The sequence below is a fragment of the Camellia sinensis genome, chromosome 5 (assembly GCF_055761805.1).
Source record: "Camellia sinensis isolate YWXY chromosome 5, ASM5576180v1, whole genome shotgun sequence".
Classification (NCBI taxonomy): Eukaryota; Viridiplantae; Streptophyta; class Magnoliopsida; order Ericales; family Theaceae; genus Camellia; species Camellia sinensis.
Genome location: NC_138965.1, coordinates 71,345,714 through 71,368,362, shown reverse-complemented (window position 1 = coordinate 71,368,362; position 22,649 = coordinate 71,345,714).

The following is a 22,649-nucleotide window of genomic DNA, read 5'->3' as shown; positions in this document are numbered from 1 at the left end:
CTGTGTGTTGATGCTGAAGAATCAAAGCGCTTGATGGAGGCCATCCATGGAGGAGAGTGTGGAGCACACATGAGTGGAGTGATGCTAGGCCAGAAGATTCTCAGACAGGGTTATTACTGGTCCACCATGGAGGAGGATTGTATTAGCTTTGTTTGGTGATGCAACAAGTGTCAGATCCATGCAAACCGCATGAACATTCCGCCGTCAAAGCTGTACAACATGACTTCGCCATGGCCATTTTCAGTTTGGGGGATTGATGTGATTGGAGCTGTCACTCCGAAGGGGTCCAATGCGCATGAGTTCATTCTGGTCGCGATAGACTATTTTACAAAGTGGGTCGAGGCCCAATCTTATGTGGTGTTGAAGGCATCGCACGTTGCAAAGTTCATCAGAAACAACATCATCTATCGTTATGGGGTCCCGAACGAGATCATTTCAGATAATGGTTCCCACTTCAAAAAGTAAGTGATCGACTTGTTGGACAAGTACAACGTGGCGTTTCATAAGTCATATACATATCGGCCGCAGACCAACGGAGCAGTTGAGGCCGCCAACAAGAACATCAAACACATTTTGCAGAAGATGGTGGAAACCTACCGGGACTGGCCAGATAAGTTGCTGTTTGCTCTGTGGGGCTACCGGACGTCAATCAGAACTTCTACTGGAGCGACTCCGTATTCATTGGTCTATGGGATGGAGGCCGTTCTACCTATCGAAATTGAGGTTCTGTCATTGCGAGTACTAGCTGAGTGTCAAATAGCTGAGGCAGATTGGCAGCAGAGCAGGTTCGAAGAACTCATGTTGTTTGATGAAAGAAGGCTGAAAGCACTATACCATGTTTAGGGTTATGAACGAAGAATTTCCAAGGCTTTCAACAAGAAGGTTAAGTCCAGGAATTTGAAAGAAGGGGATCTAGTGCTCAAAGACAACTGAGCTCCCATCGACGACCTTAGGGGCAAGTTCAGACCCAATTGGACTGGTCCTTATATCATCAAGTCTATCTGGTCGGGTGGAGCTGTTGTTCTAATGGACCTAGATGGCCTAGAGTTCTCACAGTCGATCCACATGGACAAGTTGAAGAAATATTATCCCTGAGTGGCTCGGTAGGCCGAAAACCCGAAAGGGCGACCTAGGCAAAAGTTAGAGCATGAAAAATTTGAAATGATAAAAACTGAGTTTGTTAGGTTGAAAACTCGCAAATGGCGGCCTTGGCAAAAGTTAGAGCGCAAAAAGAGAGTGTAAATACTCGAGTGCACCCAAGCCGAACTACGTAAGGCTTGATTTCCATCTTTGAGATACGTAGGCAACTTCATCCCGAAGTCCAGCCATAAACTCTTCCCCGATCAACTTTGTCCATGTGGTCATGTTTGTTCATCTTTGTCTATTCTACACTCAAGAGCTCGGTTGTGATCTCTAGCATAGTGCTATTCAGACTAGGGGCAACTTTCCAGTTGCTGGGATCCGGGGTTGTGCACCTCAGTGATAGATCTCAGGCGTGTCTAGTTCTGATCCATATCGAAAATGGTTTTGAAAAGTTTTAATAAAAGTTGATTTTGCTCAAATTAATCTTTTTGCAACTTAGACCATTTTTGGACCAAACGGAAAATTTTTAGTACCCACAACCTTCAAAGTTCATTGATTTTAACACAAAGTTCTCCTACTCTTGAATACAAATTGAAGTTGCTTTTTATTACATTCATAAAGAAAACTTGAAAGTACTGATAAAGCAATGAATTCGGGGCATAGTCAGGTGTTCCTGCGTCCCCTCCCCGAGCTGGTGGAAGCCTCTGATGACAAAGTGGGCCCTACCTGTGCCTCTTCATTGAGCCAATCTATGCACTCGTCAGAGAGGGGTGTAACTGAAAGTGGGAGCAGGGGCCAGAAGCTCTCTCATCCCCCATGCTGTGGCATAACGAGCTAGCTGTGAGCCTCGGACTGGAAATGCAGCTGGATACTCTATACCCTCTGCCGAGCAAGTCTGATCATGTCCGAACTGACGCTAGAACCGGAACGAAAAATAGAAGACACAGTGAGTCAGGCCGATCAACTGAATCCCGGTTTGCCGGGACATGCTGTAGCTCATCGTTGGTAGATTGAGCCAAGGGCACCACCAAGCAATGCGGTCTGTGAACAAACTGCACATCCAATCAAATCACCATCCCTCACCAAGGGCAACGACCAGACGTCGTCGGAAGAAATAGCCACGAGTTGAATACGCTGGGCATGAGTCCACAACCTGCAACTTATCCATCAACCACACCTGGGGAGGGATGAAAAATGAGAGATTATAGAATACAGAGATGTACATTGAGAGAAAGAGTGACAAAAGGGTTTCAAGAGAAAAACTGAGCCCGAGGGCCGAGTGATGTGAGCAATATATATGTAAGACAGGGTGGGAAACATTACCTGCAGTAGTAGTGGACTCCCCGCGAATCTGGTCGTCTCCCGGCGATGGAAAGAATCCAAGCCCATCAATGTCTCGGCCAATGTCATGGCAATGTAGCTCTTGCCCTCTCTTAAGCCTTGGGCAACTTCGATCAAACGGACGCTAGACCCACTGAAGCCTGGAGCAAGCAAAAAATGAGACAACATGCACAAGCAAAGGGCATGTCGCCGAAAACCTTGCTAGTGATGATCACCACGGTCATCGGCATCAGAAAAACGATGAATCAAGCTGAGGATGTCCAATTCTCCGTCATGGATCAAAGACCGATCATCGTGCATAGTGAGCCCACAAGTTCGTCCTAAGGCTTGGGCGTGGCGAAAGCGAAGCTTGGTCAAGATTTCTTCGTTGCGCTCGGACTCCATCAAAGCTTGGAAGTCTTTGAAGGTAGGACACATCTCTTGTCTGCCAAAGCTAAAGACATGTGTTACCGGATTCGAAAACCTTGCCGCGGCATGGAGAAACAGAAAATGCAGTGGGGTGCGACTCCATGTGAATAGTGCATTTATGCCGAAGCCCCGAAAATTCAACTTTTCCGAGCCATCTAAGGTAGCCATCCAAGTTGTGAGATTTTGGACGAGAAAGGCCTCCATTTTGATGCAAAACTGAGATGGAATGAGGGAACCACGAGGTTAGAACCTTTATGGAGGATAAGGCACTGTTAGGAGGACAAGTGTCAAAAATTTGGAGGTCACCAGGCCAACTGGTCGGCCGACCACTTTTTCTAGTCGGCCGGCCACATAACTGGTCTGCAGAACAAGAAACTGGTTGGCCAGCCACATTTGGCGGTCGGCCATGAAGAAAAACTGGTTTTCAGCCTTTCCCTAGTCCCTAGAAGAGAGCTCCTAGCCTTTCCATGTGTTGGGAGTGCTAAAGGTCCGAGTTTACCTCTGTTTCGGATGTGTTCCGTCACTCCACTTGTCCAAAATATGTTTGCTTATCGAGTTGTTGCTATTTGTTTATCGAGTTGTCGCTCTTTATTTATCGAGTTGTTAAGTTTTGCTTATCGAGTTGTTGAGTTTGCTTACGAGTCGTTGCTCTCCGTTTATCATGTTGTCAAGTTTTGCTTATCGAGTTATAAACTTGCTAAGGTTTTGTTGTTTCTTAGTGAGTTAAGTTGTTTAGTTCGCTATGTTGGCTCACTACCTGACTTGGAAATATACAATGTTCAATTTCCATTCAATCTCATTTTTGTGCAAAATGATGCGATGTGATGTTCAGAATACAAAATACAATACTTTTTGAGCAAAAAGTTGTTTCATTCCGTCATAGCTTCTTTTTTACAACATTTTACAACAGGGTACAAGTTTTGAAAGAAAACTAAAAATGCCTGACGCTAATGTGCTACAACTACATGTAAAAAAGGAAAATAAAGCAAGAGCGTCTGCAGCAGTGCTATCGGGCTCAAGATCGGGAGGCTCTCTTCATCATCTTCGGCTGAGCAGCCTCTACACCACCCCCACCAGCACCACCATCCGAATCGGAGCCGTTGTCCTCAGAATCCTCCTCGACATCACCTCCGCTCTCAGAACTGGAACTAGAGTCATCCTCTCTGCCTGTGGATGTCTCTGACTGAGGATGCAAAGACTCCTCCTCCTCGCTGGACTCCTCGTCATCTCGGATAGGCGCTCTACGTCTGCCTCGGCTGCGAGTTGAGCCCCCTCTCCCAGCTCCTCGAGAAGGCCTGGATGGCGTAGCCTGTAGCGGTGGGACCTGGAAAAAGACAGTTTGAATACATCAGCCAAAGTATGTATATCAGATGCAGATGCGGGAATGCTGCGTAGAGTGTGTGCATGCAGATATAGTATGTGAATGTGATGTGTCAGATGTGTTCTACACCTGCAGTCAACCAATGTAATGGAATGTTCAATTTCGTTATGTCACCAGAAGTATGATAAATGCAAGGAAATTGAAAAGTACCGAAACGCCGACGACGAACAGCAGCGTCTCCCTCCGTAGGACCATGCTCTCGAGTGAGCCCACCACTCTGAGTAACCCCTCAGTATACTCTATGGGAGGCTGCAGATGCAAGTGCAAGACATCAATGAATAAATGAATGTCTAATATTTGAGTGATAAATCAAAACTATAAAGCATACCGGTGGCGAGTCAGGGTCACTGATGTATCGATGATCAGGCAATGAAGGCTCCAATGGAATCGGGTAGGATATCCCATACCGCCAACCTGTCAGCTCAGTCGGAAGATCCGGCCACCCAGCATACTGGTAAGTCGTGGGGATCCCTCTAGTCCCACTCCTCGATATGCCGGCCCTGCTAGTTGAAGGGATATCTGTAGCCCGGACTCGACTCAATGATGGCATGCCAACAGCCCTCTTCGTGGGAGTACAGACACCTGTCAGTGGATGCATCAAGTATGTATGGCGGTAGGTCATGTACTCCCCCTCCTCCAGCAACAGAACTACATCAGTACCCAACATAAGGACCTTGACCTCCTGGGGAGTGAGTCTCTCAGTGGACCGCATGTCCTCTGGAGGTGCTGAGGGGATATCCTGAACAGGGTTGCCCATTATCTGATGCAAGAAGTGATCCCCTAGAAACCAGGCCCTGCCAGCTGGCCCCTCAAATAAAACCCTGTATCAAGAAGTGGCCCACCCCCCAGGGAAATGAAACTGGGCATCTCCTGACAAGGGTGCCCATGGCTACCAAACAATCTGCGGATGGCAAGTGCATAAATGGATTAGATGTCATGAATATGCAAGATGAATTAAAGCTGAAAGCATGAAGAACTAAGAGTTCTTGATTACCTCTATCGCCCATACAGTGTCGAAGAACTACGGGAGGTATAGCAGAGTCTCCCGAGGCCTCGGCCGGCATCGACCCTCAAACCTGCAAGAGTAGGGGATCTCAAGAGGCACCTTAACCTCCAGTTTAGGGGCCAGCGTCGGGAAGTAGGCATAAACCCATAGCTGTGAAAGACAAGACAGTAGCTGTCAGTATACAGAATGTATAAGGAAGTACAAAATGCTAAGTGCAGAATGTAGAATATAGAAAGTAATGTGTGCCGTGTGCAGGGTACAGGTAATGAAAAGCAGAAATGTAAATCAAAGAGGGCAGAACATACCTCCCAGGCTCGCTAGTAGCCACCTACTATGTTTCCCCGCCCGCGGGAGGTCGCGCTCATGTAGTAATAAAGGGTAGCGAGGCCAGCGCCACCCCAATCATACTGACTGACCTATGATAGGTCTACTAAAGCACCGAGCAGATAAAGTCCAATTGTGTTCCCCCTGTTGGAAAATAGAGTGGTCCCGAGGAGGAACATCAAAAATCCCTAAGCATACTCTTGTATGGCCTCGATGGTCTTGGGCAAAGTCCTCATGAACCGCTCAGAAAACCAGGTGTACCTGACCCTACCTGATGATCTGTCAATCGGTGCGCGGGCTCCCAGTAGATAAATCCAAGCAGCCTCCCACTCGCCTATATCTGCATCATAGGGGATCGGTCAGCCTGCCACGTCAAGGGCCGTCAGCATAGAGAAATCATATGGGGTCAACGTCATGTCCCCAGTAGCTGAAAAATGGAACTAGTTGGTGGTGTCCCACCATCTCTCCACAAGCACCCCAATGAGAGTCCTACTCGCCGGATGACGCGATAAGACCGCAGAGAAAGGTCCAAATCCTGCCTCGTCCACGATATGGCGAACAGCATCTGGGAGCTCAATATACCACTCCCTAGCAATAATCGATCCATAAGTTCGTGTGGAATGGGAAGATACCTGCATTTAGAATGAACAGATATATTCAGTTTCAGAATAGAAATGTGTGAGCCGCGTGTTCAAAGTGGAATGTGTGAGCTGCGTGCAAATGAAGTGAATGAGCTGTGTGTTCAGAAATGAAAATTTATAAGCTGCGTATTCAGAATTAAAATGTGTGAGTTGTGTGTCCAAGGTGAAGTGAATGAGCTGTGTACCCGAAAAGGAGCTGTGTGCTTGAAAACGAGCTGTGTGCTTGAAAACGAGCTGTGTGCCTGAAAATGAGCTGTGTGCCCGAAACGAACTGTGTGGTCAGAATGAATCATGTGTTCAGAGTGAGTTGTGTGCCAAATTAACAGAATATTGTGGTGAGCTGTGTGCCAAGTCAGCATCATGTTCTAAATAAGCTGCATGCCGAATCAGTATTGTGCTATATGCAAGCCATATGCCAGAATAAGCGGAAGCACTGTGCATATGAATGTGTTCAGAACGAGCAGATAAAATTCATAGCGAAAACATGAAATGTGCAGGAAATGCAGAATACATTGTAGAGAATGTAAAAGTGAAGTACGTACCTCTCGCGCCTGGTGAGATAGGTGAGACTCTGGCTCCCATAGCAATAGGTCCACAGGTGCTCGCTGCGCGAAGTCGGTAAAGTGATAGAAGGTACTCGGAGGATGGATATGCTCCTGTGGGTGGTACCTCTCTGGGTCGAATGGTCGAATTCTCGGAGGCAGTGGCATAACGTCTGGCTCGTCCTCTACTCTCGGGGAACCTCCTCCGTATGGGATATCGTTAGCCATCTGAGAAAAGATGCAAAAATGAGCAAAATTAGTGGAATAAGTCAAAATTACGAAAAGTCAACAAAAGTCAACTCTCGGGAAGAGAAAAAGTCAACAAAAGTCAACGCCCGAGAAAATGTGCTAAACTTCGAGACAAACATACCTCAAGTGGTGAAAATGGAGAAAGAAGCTCCGAAATCAAATTTTAATCGGTTCAAAACGAAGTGAATCGAAAGTTTTCACGAAAAAACTTCGCGTTGGGCGTTGGAAAACGCATATAAAGTGCAGATCTAAGAGAAAAAATGGTCTAGGAAGGAAGAGGGATGTATTTCGGCCTTAGAGTTATGAGCAAGAGTGATTTGGATGTGTGAGCTTAAAGGGTCGAACCTTAAAAGACAAAACTGCCCCGAATTATGTAAACTGGTCGGCCGACCAGTTTTTCTGGCTGCCGACCACTTGGTGGTCAACAATTGGTCGGTGAATGTTTTAGGAGGTCAGTGGCCCTCATGGGTGGTCTCCAAAGTCCATTTGTTCTCCCTATATATTTTGGTAATGATTGGAGTCCTCAGCTCTCGAGAGAGCACAAGAAAAGTACACTTTTTAGCGCGAAATTGTCTCCGCGAGAACTTCAAATTCGAATCTTTGATGCCTGGCTCATCGTTACTCGTCATGGGCAAGGTGTATACTTTTGGAATACGGTGTAAACCCTTCGAGTGGTAAATCAGAGGTCACGATTGAATTGCTCTCTTTAAGGCGTGAACTTCTTTACTCGCCATTTTGTTCCAAACATGCTATTGAAGTTGCACTTTTCTTGCATTGTTATGCACTTTCTTTACTTGCGTGATCTCTACTTGTGTTGTCATGCATCTTACTCGTATTATAATGCGTCTCTGCCTTGCGTTGTTACGCACATTACTTGCATTGTCTTGCACCCCTCCACTTGCGTTGTCATGCACTTTTCGTTTTCCTTGCCATCATGTATCTAACGATATTATACCCGTTGAGTTTCATCCTTTCGCAGGCATGATATTGTATGTACGGTTCCTTTGAAGCTGGCGTGACTAGACAAGCCGGACGGTATTGTATTCTCCGCGTGAGACGTAGCGAGAATTGTATAATTCTCTCACATTCGTTCTTCATGAAATGTAGTTTGATTTGTATTCGTTCGTTTAAAACTTTCGCATTTATTGTGTATAATTGCTTCGTTACAACTTTCTTTGCATGATCATAAGTTATGTTCGGCCTCGTGCATGTCTTTTGCATTTTGCCACTGCCTGCGGGCACGTCTCTTTGTTATCTCGCCTGTTTGTGTAAGTCTTCGGCCTTGTAAAAAATGAGTCGTCTTTGGGCTTTGACATTCACTCCCGTCACTTATGACTTTCGAGTTCTGTCAAAGAGGGGCAACTGTAGACACCCCATTTTTGACCGACCTTAAGAGTCAGACGTCATCGATTGAGCGCTCGATGATAATGCGTGTTGTGCTCGTTTCGAGCTTCGGAGTTTTGGCCGAGAGCCTTGCCTCCGAGTCTCCGAACTCTTTGTGCTTTGGCTCGGTTTGAGGACCAAGCCTTCTTTCCCTTCCCGGAGGGAGGGAGAGGTCTTGTAGATCATCTCTGCGTGGTCGTAGACTACTTTTCATGGTCGTAGGCCACTTTTCCCATTTGGAGAACTAGTTTTCGATTTTTGGAGCCTTCGGCCGTGCGCCTTGTCTCGAGGCCGGTTAACATTCTCTATTTGGCTTGGTTTTTGAACCACACCTTGTTTCCTTTCCCTAGAGGGACACTATGGTCTGGGAGACCACTTTTGTGGTCGTGTTTTTGGTGCTCGACAGCTAGTTTTCGAGGCTCCCAGCTGCGCGCTTTGCCTCCTGAGCTCTCGTCTTGCTTCCGTTTTGGTTGGTTTTTGGTACAAATCTTTTATACCTTGTTTGGAAGGTGGTACGAGGGTGGGTCACCAGTTTTTCCCCTTGGAGGCCACTTTTCTTCTCGCCAGCCAGTTTTCTGGTCAGGAAACTGGTTTTCTTAGTCTTTAGGCCATCTTTTCTGGTCTCCCACCACACCATTAGCTTGCTTTCAGTGTGGAGACCACCATTTTCCCCTGTCGACCACTTTATTTCCTGGGAGACCACATGTGGTGGTCGGCAGCTTTCCCCCTGTTTTGGCAGACTGTGTAGATGCCAGCTGTGCCAGCTGGAGGGCATAGACAGTATCCTCCATACACGTGTATGGAGGGATTGCATCCAAGTTTTAGCTTCTCCAAGAAGCTTTAAATTTTGTTTATCTATAAGAGAGAGCCTCTCTCTCCGTTCCAGAGGTTTTGAAATTTTCCTAGGGCATAAGCATATGTCTCCCTCTATATCTCTATATTTGGTGCCTAAAGAGTGTGTTGTTCTTCACTTTTGCACCACAACCCTTAACCATACACCCCCATCATTGAACTGAGGTTCTTGAAGGACATTTTTGGAGGTTAAAAAGATGATTCTTGGCTGAGAAATCTGCTGGTTTTGTAGTGCTTCAAGGGCAACCTCTTTTCTCCCTTTTAAGCTTGGTTTTGGTTGCTCTCTTGGTCTCATTTGCATGCTTATTTAGGCCTTGCTTTCAACTGGAAAAAGTTTTGTATTCAAGCGTTTTTTATGTTTGTTTGAGGCCTCTTGGGTGTTGAGGGTCTTCTACCCTCTTGCATGCTTTGTTTAGCTTTGTTTTCTGCCATTATTTGAGGCCTTTGGTTTAATCTTTTCTTGGCCTTTTAGCCATTGAAATCCAATGGATTTTAAATGGTAGGCATGTGGCTTTGAGGCCTCAAATCAGAGGGGGGTGATCCCCTCTCTTCTTATTTCGTTTGCTTGCATTATTAGCCTATCAAAGGAGCATGCGTCTTCATACTTTCAAGGCTTGGTTCAGGCACTTTTTTGTGACTTTTAGGGCTTGCCTTAGCTCTGTCTATGGCTGGTTTGGTCACTTTGTGTTTGCTTCTTGTATGTGTAGTGTAATCCCATTTATGGCGCATCAAAGTAGCATGTCTTTCTAGCATGTATTGACTCCATTACAGTAGATTTTTGGTCATTATTTGACATGCCATGACTCTACTTTTGGCTGGTTTGGTAGCCTCTTGCATGCTCCATATGCTTGTAATGTAAATCTTGTTTACTAGCTTTGTTTACATGATGTTTTGGCTCATTATTCTAGCATATCTTGGCTATGCTCCAAGATGATTTTGTTCATATTTTGGACTACTCTAGCTCTATTTTGAGGCTTCTTGGTCGAATGATGGTTGCCATGCATGCTTGTAGTGTAATATCCTTGACTAGCTTTGAATTTCGAGGCCTCTTGCATACTTAACTTGAGGTATTTCCATGTTTTGGCATCATTGAGAATGATATTTCAGAGCATGTAGGGCTGTTATACTTCCATATGTTTTGCTCGTTAAGTGTTATTGAGGGTTGTGCCTTTATGCCCTATTTGTGAGCCATTACATGAGCCTCATTTTCGTGCCTTTCAAACCATCATCTCAACCCATCTTTGCTACTGTTTTGGCCTGCATAGGGTCTATTTGGGGTTGGTTTGGCCATTTGAGCATTGTCTTGCATGCCTCTAGAGTAATACACTTCACTAGCTTCTACGCTTGAGCTTTTCAACATGCATTACATGGGTTGTTCGCATGATTCTAAGTCATTTTGCATGCCATTTCAGTGCTGGAGCATATGCCATTGTACTCCATGTTTCATCCTTTCATTGCCTTTGGAGAGTTGTATTTTGTGCCTTGAGCTTGGGCCAATATACATGCATGTTTGTATAGCAATTTGAGTTTCTATCTTAGCATGTATGGCCACTGTTTTGGCATGACTGAGGTCAGTCCATTTCGGTTTAAGTCCATCGAGCATTGTGTATGCTATGTGGTTCATTGCATTGTGTATGCTAGTTGTTGTTCACATTGATTGCATGCCTGTGATGCCTTGCATTGAGTATGTATGCATGTGCATTGAGCATGCCATTAGCCTTGTTAGGTTGTTCATGTTGCATTGCATGTTTTCATGCTTGTCCCTTGCATCTTGTTCACATGCTTGTTTCATTGCATTGTATATTTGCATGCTTGAGCCGCATTGTGTATTCCATGACATGTTATTTGTTGCATTTTGTTTAGAATAGAAGTTAGTCCAAACACGGGAAACGAGGGGGCGTTTCATACTCGAAGTGATGAAACATGCCTGAATTCTCGATCGACGACACTCTTGACTGTACATGATGGAGTTTTAGGCTTTATGTGTTTGTGTGTGCATTCATTTCATATTGAGTTGTGCAACTTGGGCTCCTCGGCCATCATGCATCGAGATGCATGATTGGTGGCCCGAGAGTCGAGAACCATACTCCCTTGAGCTTACGTAATGATAGGGAGGGTGGTTGTGCATACATGTGTTGCAAATACTTTGCCATGCCCCTTTCTTGCTCTCTGTTGCAGCAAACCAGAAACCAGCAGCAAAAACTGGTCAGCCGACCAGATAAAGTGGCTGGCCGACCACTCTTTCTGGTTTTCAGCATAAAAAGTGGTTGGCAGGTGGTCTCCAATGACAACAACTGGTCGGTAGCATCCCTACAGATTCCCATGATGGAGTTTCAGCCTTCTGGAGCTTTTTGCAGTGTCTTGAGACCAGTTGCAAACAGAGGCAAATTTGGGCATCGCGACGGATTTTCGCACGAGGTGACCAGGTACGCATCCTTGGTCATCCAAGGCAGAGTTGAGGCAGCCTATTTCATATAGTTTACATGCTTATTCAATTGCTAACTTAGTTAATTTGTTAATTAGTTAGAGTTGTGTAATAATTTGCTGTAGCTTGTTATTCATTCTGTTGTGTAATAACTAGTTTAATTAGATTAGCTTAGATTAGCTAGTTGGTTCTGTATTATTCATTCGGACCCTCCGTTGAGAGGGCACAACTATTGTAAATAAGTGTGAGTGTGTGTAATGCATGTCTTCCAACCCCCATTTCTTTCTCTTTTTTATTTACCAGCTTACGATGGTTAGTTTTAGGGCATGTTTCAATTAGCATCCTTATGCTCACATGTTTGCATCCATTCATTTGTCCTGCATGCACCGGGCTTGGCGCATCATGCTAACTGCATTGTATTCTAATTTCTGTTTTAGTACATGTATCAAATTGCATTTCGCATGACATTTTAGAATAGCCGAGTCTATCTTAGTTGCATTTTGTATGTGTTGCATTAGGCATTATTGACATAGCTAGGATCATGCATTGATTTCTAACATAGCTTTTGTTTTGGCTCGAAGTACTCGGTAAGTGTTTATTCTTTAGCATCCTTGCATGTATGTGAGTGACTGCCATGATAGCATGCTTGCTATGAGGCTAACTACTTATGTGATATAACTGCCTGAATGCCTGTGGGTGAAGGTCGGATTACTTGAATTGGAACAATTCATTGATTATGAGTTCTAAGCCCACTTGAGGGTGGAAAAATCCGCATTTTAGCCTACTTGCGAGTAACAAACAGCTTTCAAAAACCAACATGAGATGTTCCAACTTAGGCGATACAGTCTATACTTGTATGTTGTGTGCATCATATAATAATTCTAGGTTAATAACCGGAATAGGAGCACATGTGTTTTCAAAAATAAGATATCATGTTAGTAAAGGCCGATCTTTGATCGGGCGAGCGGGGGTGCTCATTGCACGACCTTCCCCTCTCGTACCCAAGTTCCCGAGCCGAGGCAACTTTGATGATGACGGACACGTGGCCTTAGGCACGAGTCAGGGTTTCCTAAATTTCCTAAAAATAAAATATTTAGGTGGCGACTCTGTATCTGGCAAAGCAGTCCATGTTTGGCACTTCTTTCTAAAAATCAGTTTTTCAAAATGATTTTCCGAATTTGGACTCTTTAGTGATTTATTAATCTCGTATTGCACTTTGCAAGATCAGATTAAGAACCGTGACATTGGGTCCGAACTGTAGTGAGCCTAATGAACAAAACGGGACTGTCCCGGGACGTTCGGGTGCGTCTGCAGTTGTCTACAACAACCTCTAACTTGACACCACGATCCTAAAGCTCTATAACACACGACATTTTATAGTAAGTTCTCTAAATCTTTTTTTGGCAGTCATTTGACTCATCTCTGTAGGAGGGAAGACAACCAATATGCACAAAATCAAGAAAATGCTTTCTCTCATATACAGGTATACTTTCAAATTTGGTTATGGAAATGTAATGCTTTTTGGTCGCTTGTCAGTGAGAAGCAATGAAGCCATCCTCGTAAGGAGTTCATTGGAGGTAGTAGGAGGATTTTGGGTTAGGGAGTAGCTCATGTCAAAAAATGTAGATATAACAAAGAATGGAAGTTGGTTTTCAAGCAGCATCAGGTCGTGCTTATTTGCGCTTTCATTGATGAAACTTTGAGAATAGATATTTGTCATCGTACTTCTTCTTCTCGTAGTTGGTCAGGTCAACCAAGAAGAAACTGAGAAACAAATCAAGCATTGTCACTGTCAAGGTGGTCAATGGGGTCTACATAAGACTTGCGAGCTCTTTCTACCAACTTTTTCATCAAATCCAAGTAATCTTCCTTTATCTGATTGTCACGTTGAAGATGCAATTCTAGAAAATGCTTTTTATGTTTTTCCATGGAAAGTAGTTTGGGTCGACCATTGTGGTAAGGCCCTATTGAAACTAGTTTAGTTGTGCATGCCTTTTCATTTACATGACACATTCCTTTATGCACTCTGAAGATACAAGGTTATGAATCCCCAATATTCTCATTGCTATGTTGTTCCATTCTCTCTCTATCACTCAACACCAATTGAAAATGGGTAAGTTTAGTACGTGTGTATGTAAAAAAAAAAAGAAGGAAAATGATACGTCTCATTTTCGTTTGTTTAGACGAAAAATATTTTTTATATATGGTAGTGGTAGTGGTAGTGGTAGTGGTAGTGTTGTGGTGAAGGTGAAGGTGGAGGTGGAGGTAGGGTGGTAGTGGTGGTGATGGTGGTATGGTATGGTGGTGGAGGTGAGAATGGTAGTGGTAGTTTGGTGACATTGATAAGATTTTAATTCGGAAAACGTTTTTCGTTTATAAAAAGTGAAAAATATTTTTTACCCAAATAATATTGTTTTTCGTTGACCATGGAAAATATTTTTTATTGACTTTCGTTTTTCATTGTATCAAACACTAGAAAATGTTTTCCGCTTAAACAAACGGAGCGTTAGATTAGAAGAACAAGAAGAAAAAAAAAAGTTTACTCCTATTCTAAATCGGTCATGCTATAATGCACACCCTTTTTGAAAGAGTGTGTATAACATGTAAGTTGTGACATTTGTAGTGTTGATCGTCAACTAAATATGTTTTAGTTATAACTTAAAAAAATTAATGAGTTGTAATTAAACACCACATAAAGTATAACTAATAATTTTTTTGATTATAACCAAAATAATAATTATAATAAGTCATAATTAATATCACAATAAATCATAACTATTACCATAGTAAGTCATATCTTTACTTGAAATGTCAATTTTGAGATGACGCTTTTAAAAACAAATTTTGCCATCTAATTGTGCTCCACCCGAACATTCAAAAGCAAGATGTCAATATGACATGACTTGGCAATGTGTCACACACTGGCAATGAGGAAGCCTTGACAAAGATATGCAAGTGTGTGTGGCGCTAGTTAACTCTCTTCATTAGCCCGCCAATAAAGCTCAAAAGGTTTGTAAAGACAAGCAAACACAATATTAGTTAAGTTGATAAGCCACAAGATTGGAGACAAGCCACAAAATAGCAATCAACAAGCTAAAATTAAAGTAAGCAACAACTGAAAGGCTTTGAACAATTTAATGGTGAAATGAACTTTTCATTGATCAAAAGAAGGCATTACAATAGTTGAACAATACACCAAAAGTGCTATAAAAGTTTCCTTACCATAAGCTAGGTTGGGGTACATTAAAGGCACAAGTGGTTTGGTTCAACACTTGGATACCCCCTCCTTAATGTAGCTTGTTAAGCCTTTTCCTAGCTGGCAGGAGGAAACATCCACTATGTTTGAGGAGTCATAATGGAATTTTAAAAATTCTACAAAAATAGAAAAATTACAACTATTGGTCCCAAAACAACTTTAATACTAAGGTATTTACATAAGAATTTACAAGGCAAAAAGATTACATTTCACCCTCCAAAAGTTAGCCTAAAGTTGCTACTTGGACAGGCAAGTCTGTGACCTGCTGTGGATAGGTTGCTTCATGACATATCTTGAGCTATCTTGCACTATGCCTTGGGCCTTTGCTTGCACTTGCACTTGCACCTGCACCTGCACCAACAACTTCTTAGGCATGGTTTTGGCTCTCCAAAGGGCGTAAATGAGTGTGGCACCAAGGTGTTGACCCTTGGATGGGCGCACCTTAACAGTCTCCCCCACTTGAACGGTCGACGCCCTCGACGACTTGGCCTAATAAGCAACAATCTCGTCTTCAAAATCTGACAAGTCTACCTCTCGTTCCCAGTTGATTTCTTCAAATTAAAGTAAGCCACAAGATGGGCGCACCTTTGTTTCTTCTTGGAAACCATTTTCACCCGATCGGCCAAGATAGACTCAATAGACCTTTTCCCTGCTTTGGCTGTGATGGTTTGGCGTTTCAGTTCATTTCGGGTTGGATCTTCCTTGTCTGGATAGTAAGGCTTCAAATAACTCACATGGAAAATTGAGTGCACTTTTCAGCCAAGATGGAGCCTCTATCTTGTAAGCACATTTTCCAATTCTCTTCAAAATGGTTACCGGTCCCTCATACTTGCGCACTAGCCTTTTGTCTCTTCCCCTCATGAACTTGCGTTGCTCGAGGTTGAGTTTGACAAGAACTTGATCCCAAGCTCTAAACTCAAGTGGCTTTCTCTTTTCATCAACCCATTTCTTCATTTTACTTGTTGCTTTTTCAAGATAGGCACGAGTAATGTCATGGTTTCTCTTCCATTCCTTAGCAAATTGGTAAGCCCTGGGTGACTTTCATTCATAAGGTCCATCCACTGTGTAGGGCAACAGTGGCTGTTGGCCATTCACTATCTCAAAAAGCACTCTTGCCCGTAGAGCTACTCTTTTGAGAGTTGAGACATAACTGTGCTACATCAAGAAGTTACAACCAATTTCGTTGATTGACATTGACAAAGTGGCGCAAATACTCCTCGAGCATACAGTTGAAGCGTTTAGTTTGCCCATCCATCTCCGGATGGTAGCTTGATAAAGTATTAAGTTGTGACCCAAGAAGCTTGAATAACTCCGTCTAGAAGTTGCCAACAAAGCGCGTATCTCGGTCACTAACAATACTTTTAGGCACACCCCAATACTTAACAATGTGTTTGAAGAAGAGTTGGGCAGTCTCCTCCGCTGAAACATACTTTGGGGCAGCAACAAAGGTGGCATATTTGGAGAACCGGTCTACAATAGTTAAGATAGTCCCGATATCTCCCACTTTAGGCAATGCAGTGATGAAGTCAAGTGATACACTTTCCCACAGATGTTTAGGCATGGGCAAAGGTTCAAGCAAGCCTGCTTTCTTCTTATGTTCAACCTTGTCTTGCTAGCAAGTGAGACAAGTGCGGACATATTCTTCCATATCATCACATATTTGGGGCCAATAATATCCTTGTTTCACCAAGGCCAATGTTCGCTCCCAACCCTGATGTCCTGCCCAAAGTGTATCATGACACTCCCAAAGAAGTGCCTTCCTTAAGTCACCAGCCCTGGGTATAAATATGTTGTTGCCTGTTGTCATTAGAAGTCCATCTTGCACCCAACATTGGCGAGTTTTGCCCATTTTGACAAGGTTCATAAGATTCTCTGCCATAGCATCATTGTCTAGATGAGCCTTTATTTTCTCCTTGATGCTGGTTGAAATGGAAGTAAGTGAACATACATGGTGGAACACGACAAGCTCCACCTTCCTACTTAGTGCATCAGCAACATGGTTAGTGGCACCGACCTTGTATTCTAACGCAAAATCAAACTCTGCCAACTTCTCTTGCCACCATGCTTGTCGTGCGCATATCTTGGGCTGTGTTAAGAAACGGCTAACTGCCGTGTTGTCAATCTTTACAACAAACCGTGAGCCTAAGATGTAGTGCCTCTGAGTCCTCAGACAATGCACTACTGCAAGCAACTCTTTCTCATGAGCTAGATATCTCCGCTCGGCATCATTAAGCTTCCTACTCTCACAGGCAATTGGGTGACCATCTTGCAAAAGAACACCACCCAAAGCAAAATCAGATGCATCAATTTGTATCTCAAAAGCTTTACCTAAGTCAGGTAGAGCCAAAACAGGATCTTTTGACATAGCTTCTTTCAAGGCTTGTTGGCACTCCTCTGCCCAAACATATGGCTTGCCCTTCTTTAGCAACTCTATCAATGGGGAAGCTAGTCTTGAGTAGCCTTCAACAAACTTGCGATAATAATTAGCTAACCCAAGAAATGACTGGAACTCTGAGACTTTAGCAGGTGGTTGCCACTCTTGAATAGCCTTGACCTTCTCTTGGTCCATTTTGATGCATTCGTGCTCAATAATGTGCCCTAGGAACTTAATCCTCTCTTGGGCAAAAGAACACTTGTCTAGCTTGACATATAGCTTGTGCTCTCTCAACTTGGTAAGGGCTTTCTGAAGATGCTCCACATGCTCTTCTAAAGTGGAGTTATAAATTATAATGTCCTCCAAATATATTACCACTAATTGATCTAAATACTCTTGAAAAACATCATTCATCATGGTGCAAAATGTTGCTGGGGCATTGGTCAAGCCAAATGGCATGACAAGAAGCTCATAAGAGCAATAACGAGTAACAAGAGTGGTTTTAGGCTCGTCTCCCTCGGCAATTCGTACTTGATAGTACCCCGATTGAAGATCTAGCTTTGTGAAATATCTTACTTTGCTCAATTGATCAAATGAATCTGCAATGAGAGGAAGGGGATACTTGTTCTTGATGGGCAACTTGTTGAGTGCCTGATAATCTACACATAAGCGAAGACTACTATCATGCTTCTTTTGGAACAGGACAGGTGCACCAAATGGGGCCTTGGATGGCCTAATGAATCCTGCTTCCAATAACTCTGTAAGCTGCTTTCTTAATTCATTCAACTTAAGAATAGCCATTCTATATGGTGCCCGAGCTAGTGGCTTTGCCCCTGGCACCAACTCAATAGCATGATTCACACCTCGTCGTTGAGGCAAATCCTTAGGCAACTGTTCAGGCATAACATCTTCAAATTGCCTTAAGACCTTCTTGACTACGGTTAGGACAGGAGTAGATTGAAGAGCTTCATTCAACTTCAATACAGCAATCCAAGTTTGCTCACCATGCCTAACACCCCTCTTGAGTTGCATAGCTGAGACAAACCGGTCACTGTTGTTAGTGGCCATAGCAGGAATGAGACATGGCTTATCCCCCATGACACACAGACTATTAGAATAAGACATGACTGCCGTCTTTGTGCTTCTCAAGAAATCCAACCCAAGGATGGCTTGGAAGTCATCCATGGGTATTGCGGTGAAATCTACTCTTCCTTCCCAAGTGCTGACCTTCAAATGAACAGATTTTGTAATCCCATAGATAGGCTGGGCTGCCGAGTTAACCGCCTTGATGCGGCTGCCATCCTTCTCTAAAGATAGCCCAAGTTTTTCAACTTCGGTCCCCACAACAAAGTTGTGGGTGGCCCCTGTGTCAATCAAAGCACGGAGGGGCTTCCCATTGAGTTTTACATCCACAAACATCAAACCTTTCTTGGATGACTTGCTCTTGTTCAACTTGCCTGATGATTCCCCACTATACATGGGTTTCTTTCCTTTGCCTTCATCTTTAGACTCCACAAGTTGTTTAGGATCTGAATGTTTCCCCACTTTGCCACTCTTGGCATTCTTCTTAGGCCTCCTTGTAGAAGCCTTCTTCTCCATGGCATTCATCATATGAAAGGCTCCCACTCTAGAGCCAGCTGCCTTAGAACCCTTTCCACTTCGCCTAGACTGCATGTCTTCTTCCTCGCTATCATCATCACTTGGTTGAGAGACATGGTTACACACAGTTGCTAGAGCATTCAAGGCACGCTTTTGTGGACATTCAGATAACCGGTGTGGCCCATTGCATAAGAAACAAGAGATAGGGCCTTTTGTTTTGCTTGTAGAGAATTGTTGAGGGTCTTTTCCCTGTCACCATAGCTCTTTTGTTGCCATTGTCCTCCACCCGAATGGGTTTTGGATGTAGAAGTGTTGACTCCCCCACTCTTAGGTTTGCTATAGCCTTGGGACTTTCCACCTCCCCTACTCTTGCGCGGGGAACCACTATCCCATTGCTTAGGTTCGGCGTAGTCTGTAAGGAACTCAGCTACAACTTGTGCATGGGCAAAATCTTGCACTCTTTGCCTTTGAAGTTCAACTCTGGCCCATGGCATCAATCCCTCAAGAAAGAAGAAGAGCTTGTCTTTCTCTGACATATCTTTGATGTCTAGAATAAGGCCAGAGAATTGTTTCACATAGTCTCTTATAGTGCCGGTGTGTTTGAGATCCCGCAAAGCACGCCGGGCATTATACTCAGCATTTTCGGGGAAGAATTGCAGCTTAAGTTCATGTTTAAGTTGCTCCCAAGATCACATTTTTGTGTAAGACTCTTGTATTATAATATTATTTAATTTTATTTATTGAGTTTTTCAAAAGAAAATTTAGTCAAAATCTCTTTGGATTATCATGTTAGTGTGTAAATCACATTTCAAAATGTTTTATTTTTTAAATCTTCTAAGCAAAAAGTGTGTTCTTTATGAAGAACAGACAAATATGTTTTCATATTGTTTTAAACAATTTTGCCCTATCATATATGTGTCTGAGAAGTCGAAACTTCTTCATCCATCTCTCTCTTTCTCTTAGAAAAAAAAAAGCAGAGCAGATTAACAAAGAGAGAGAAGAAAGAGAAGACGATGATTGAGGAGAGAAATAAGAACATACAAAGAGCTATTATGAAAGACTCATAACCAAAGCCATCCATCATCTATCATTCATTGCGGCATGGTCCACCGAAGCCCTCAATAAGATCTCTCATTGCTTTGAATTTATTATCCTTTCCAGATTTCTCAGTCATTAACAGTGGTTGGAGAGAAAGAGATGCAAAGTTTATTGTATCAATTGACTATATAAATTTATATTTTATGATGTGCCACAGATGTATCATTTTTTATTATCATAAAAGGGATTTTTGAAGCTACGATTGAGTATTCCATGAGTATGTATGAGTTTTAATTTCTAGAAGTAATGTCAGTTTATATGCAGGGTGGGTTGTACTCTATTTTTGTTGTTGATGTTCTGTTTAAACATACAGTAAAATGTTCTTGTCAACCAGAGTAACATCTTACTGTTTATGTCAATTTCGACAGTAATTTTTTTGTTAGCTCGAGTAACACTCTCTATTCCTGATCCTCAAAGATATCACCGTCCCTATTCCCGGCCCCGATCCTCGGCGGGGAACCCATCATCCCCTGCCCTTGTCCCCGCCTTCTAATGGGGATCAGGTTTTCCTGACCCCGAAAAATCCATAACCCCCTTTTTTTTTTTTTTGAATTTTACATATCCCATTTTATTTATTTATTTTAGATAAATTACAAACACATTCTTGAGGTTTACTTAAATTACAAATTACCCCTATGATTTTAGAAATTACATTATGCCCCTAAGGTTTCTAATTCCATAACAAATAGGACATTTTATTAATAAATCATCAAGTTAATTAATAGTTTTTAATAATGCTAAAATTTTATTTCAATTAATAATTCAGATAATTTTATTATTGTATAGGTGAACAATTAGAAATTTCAATTTTTCAATTAATTATGTTAAATAAAAAATTATGACAGGGAAGCATTTGTAATTTTACAAACTACAAGAAATAATTCGTATTTTAAGCAAACCTCAGTGGTGTATTTGTAATTGACCCACCCCCCCCCCCTCAAAATTTTTCTTCAGACTAATCAAAGGGCCAAAAAGAAGACAATATATTTTTTTTTTTCAGACACCTTCAAACTAAAAACATATACATATAAAACTTCAAATTTGCAAGACATACACATCTACCCAGATCGTACATTAACCTCAAACTTGATTTACGATAAAAATAGCAGCTGAAATTACAAGAAGTACCTAAAAACTGCACAGAAGTCAAAGCAAGAATCAAAAGAAACTCTCTACTCAAAACACATTCACAGTTTGGGAATCAAATCAAATAGGCTTTTACATACCTGGGTTCTTTCCTATTATGCTAATTTCTCAGATTTTTCTACGGAGAGAGAGAGGGAGAGAGAGAGATAGGAATTCCTCTGATTTTTCTAGAGAGAGAGAGAGGGAGAGAGAGTGAAATGGTGTTGTGTTTGTGTTTGTGTGTGTGTGAGAGGTTTGACGTTGATTTTTATTGAGACCATTGAGAGAATAAAGTTAAAAGCCCCCAAGTTGGTATGTAACTACATAACTACCACTGTTGAAAAAACCAAATTAAAACTAAATATATAAAGGAGTATAATAGTAATTTTAATTCGGGGCAGAAACAGAGATGGGACAGGGGAACCAATCACCTTTCCCGGCCTGAAAATTATGAATGATTCATTTTTAAATACTATCGCGGCCTGTCGGGATATTTTTAGGAGAAAAATCATTCTAATTAAAATCGAAGGGCTAGATCCCCATCAAGTCGAATTTAAATTACCATCCCTACCCTGTATCCCCCTTGGCTCCTTCTCTGTTACCTCTCATGACTCGCGAGTCCACTATTCACCTAGAGATTTGCAACACTCATCGTCTTCCTTTGTAACCAAAAATCTATAAATAGAAAGTGAAAATCTATTTACTTTCACTTGTTATTAGGCCTCGTTGGGAAATATGTTATTTTAATAATTTTTTAACATTTTATAAACAGATGTATAAAAAAATAGAGAGAGTGATGTGATAATTTATAGTGACGTTTAATTTTTTAACTAAAATTCATAGTTGACAAACGAGACCAAAAGAGCAACTTGAGACATTTTTGTTACTATAATTAGTTTTCTCTTTTTTCAAAAGGTCAAAAGGCTCCACATTAGAAAAGGTAAAATGTCCATTTTTATTTTAACTCTTTACAACTAATTAGCCTTCATTGAGAGGCAAAAAGGTTTTCTGCTAAAATTGTTTCCTCCATTTGATCAAATACTCTTCTTTTGATTGATTTTGTGTTTATATATTACATCTAATTGATTTGATTTTGTATTTGTATATTATCATTTAAAAATATGATCGTTTGAAAATATTTTTTTTAATAACTTAGTATATGTACGTTTTTAAATAATTTAATTAAATATGAAAAACATATTTACAAATGCCACGTCAACATACATAACATGTCATAAAATTTTTTATTTATGTTTATAATATTTTCTTTTAAAAGTTAATTAAATTAATTTGATTGATTAGCTAAAATAAAGAGTATGGTTAGAGTACTCACTGGCTAAACTAGTTAGGAAAAATAAAATAGTATTTTTCTGTGTAATTTTGCAAGGCATTTTGCCACTTACCCTTGAAGTTGCTCTAAATAACCCAAGGGGGTGTGGCAACTTGGTAAAGCCTTGAGGTAGAAACCTTGAGATCCTAGGTTCCACTCTCCTTGGGACCAACCGTTCGAACGATAGCACATATGATGATTGGTAAAACGAACCTTTCAGGTATGGACAAAT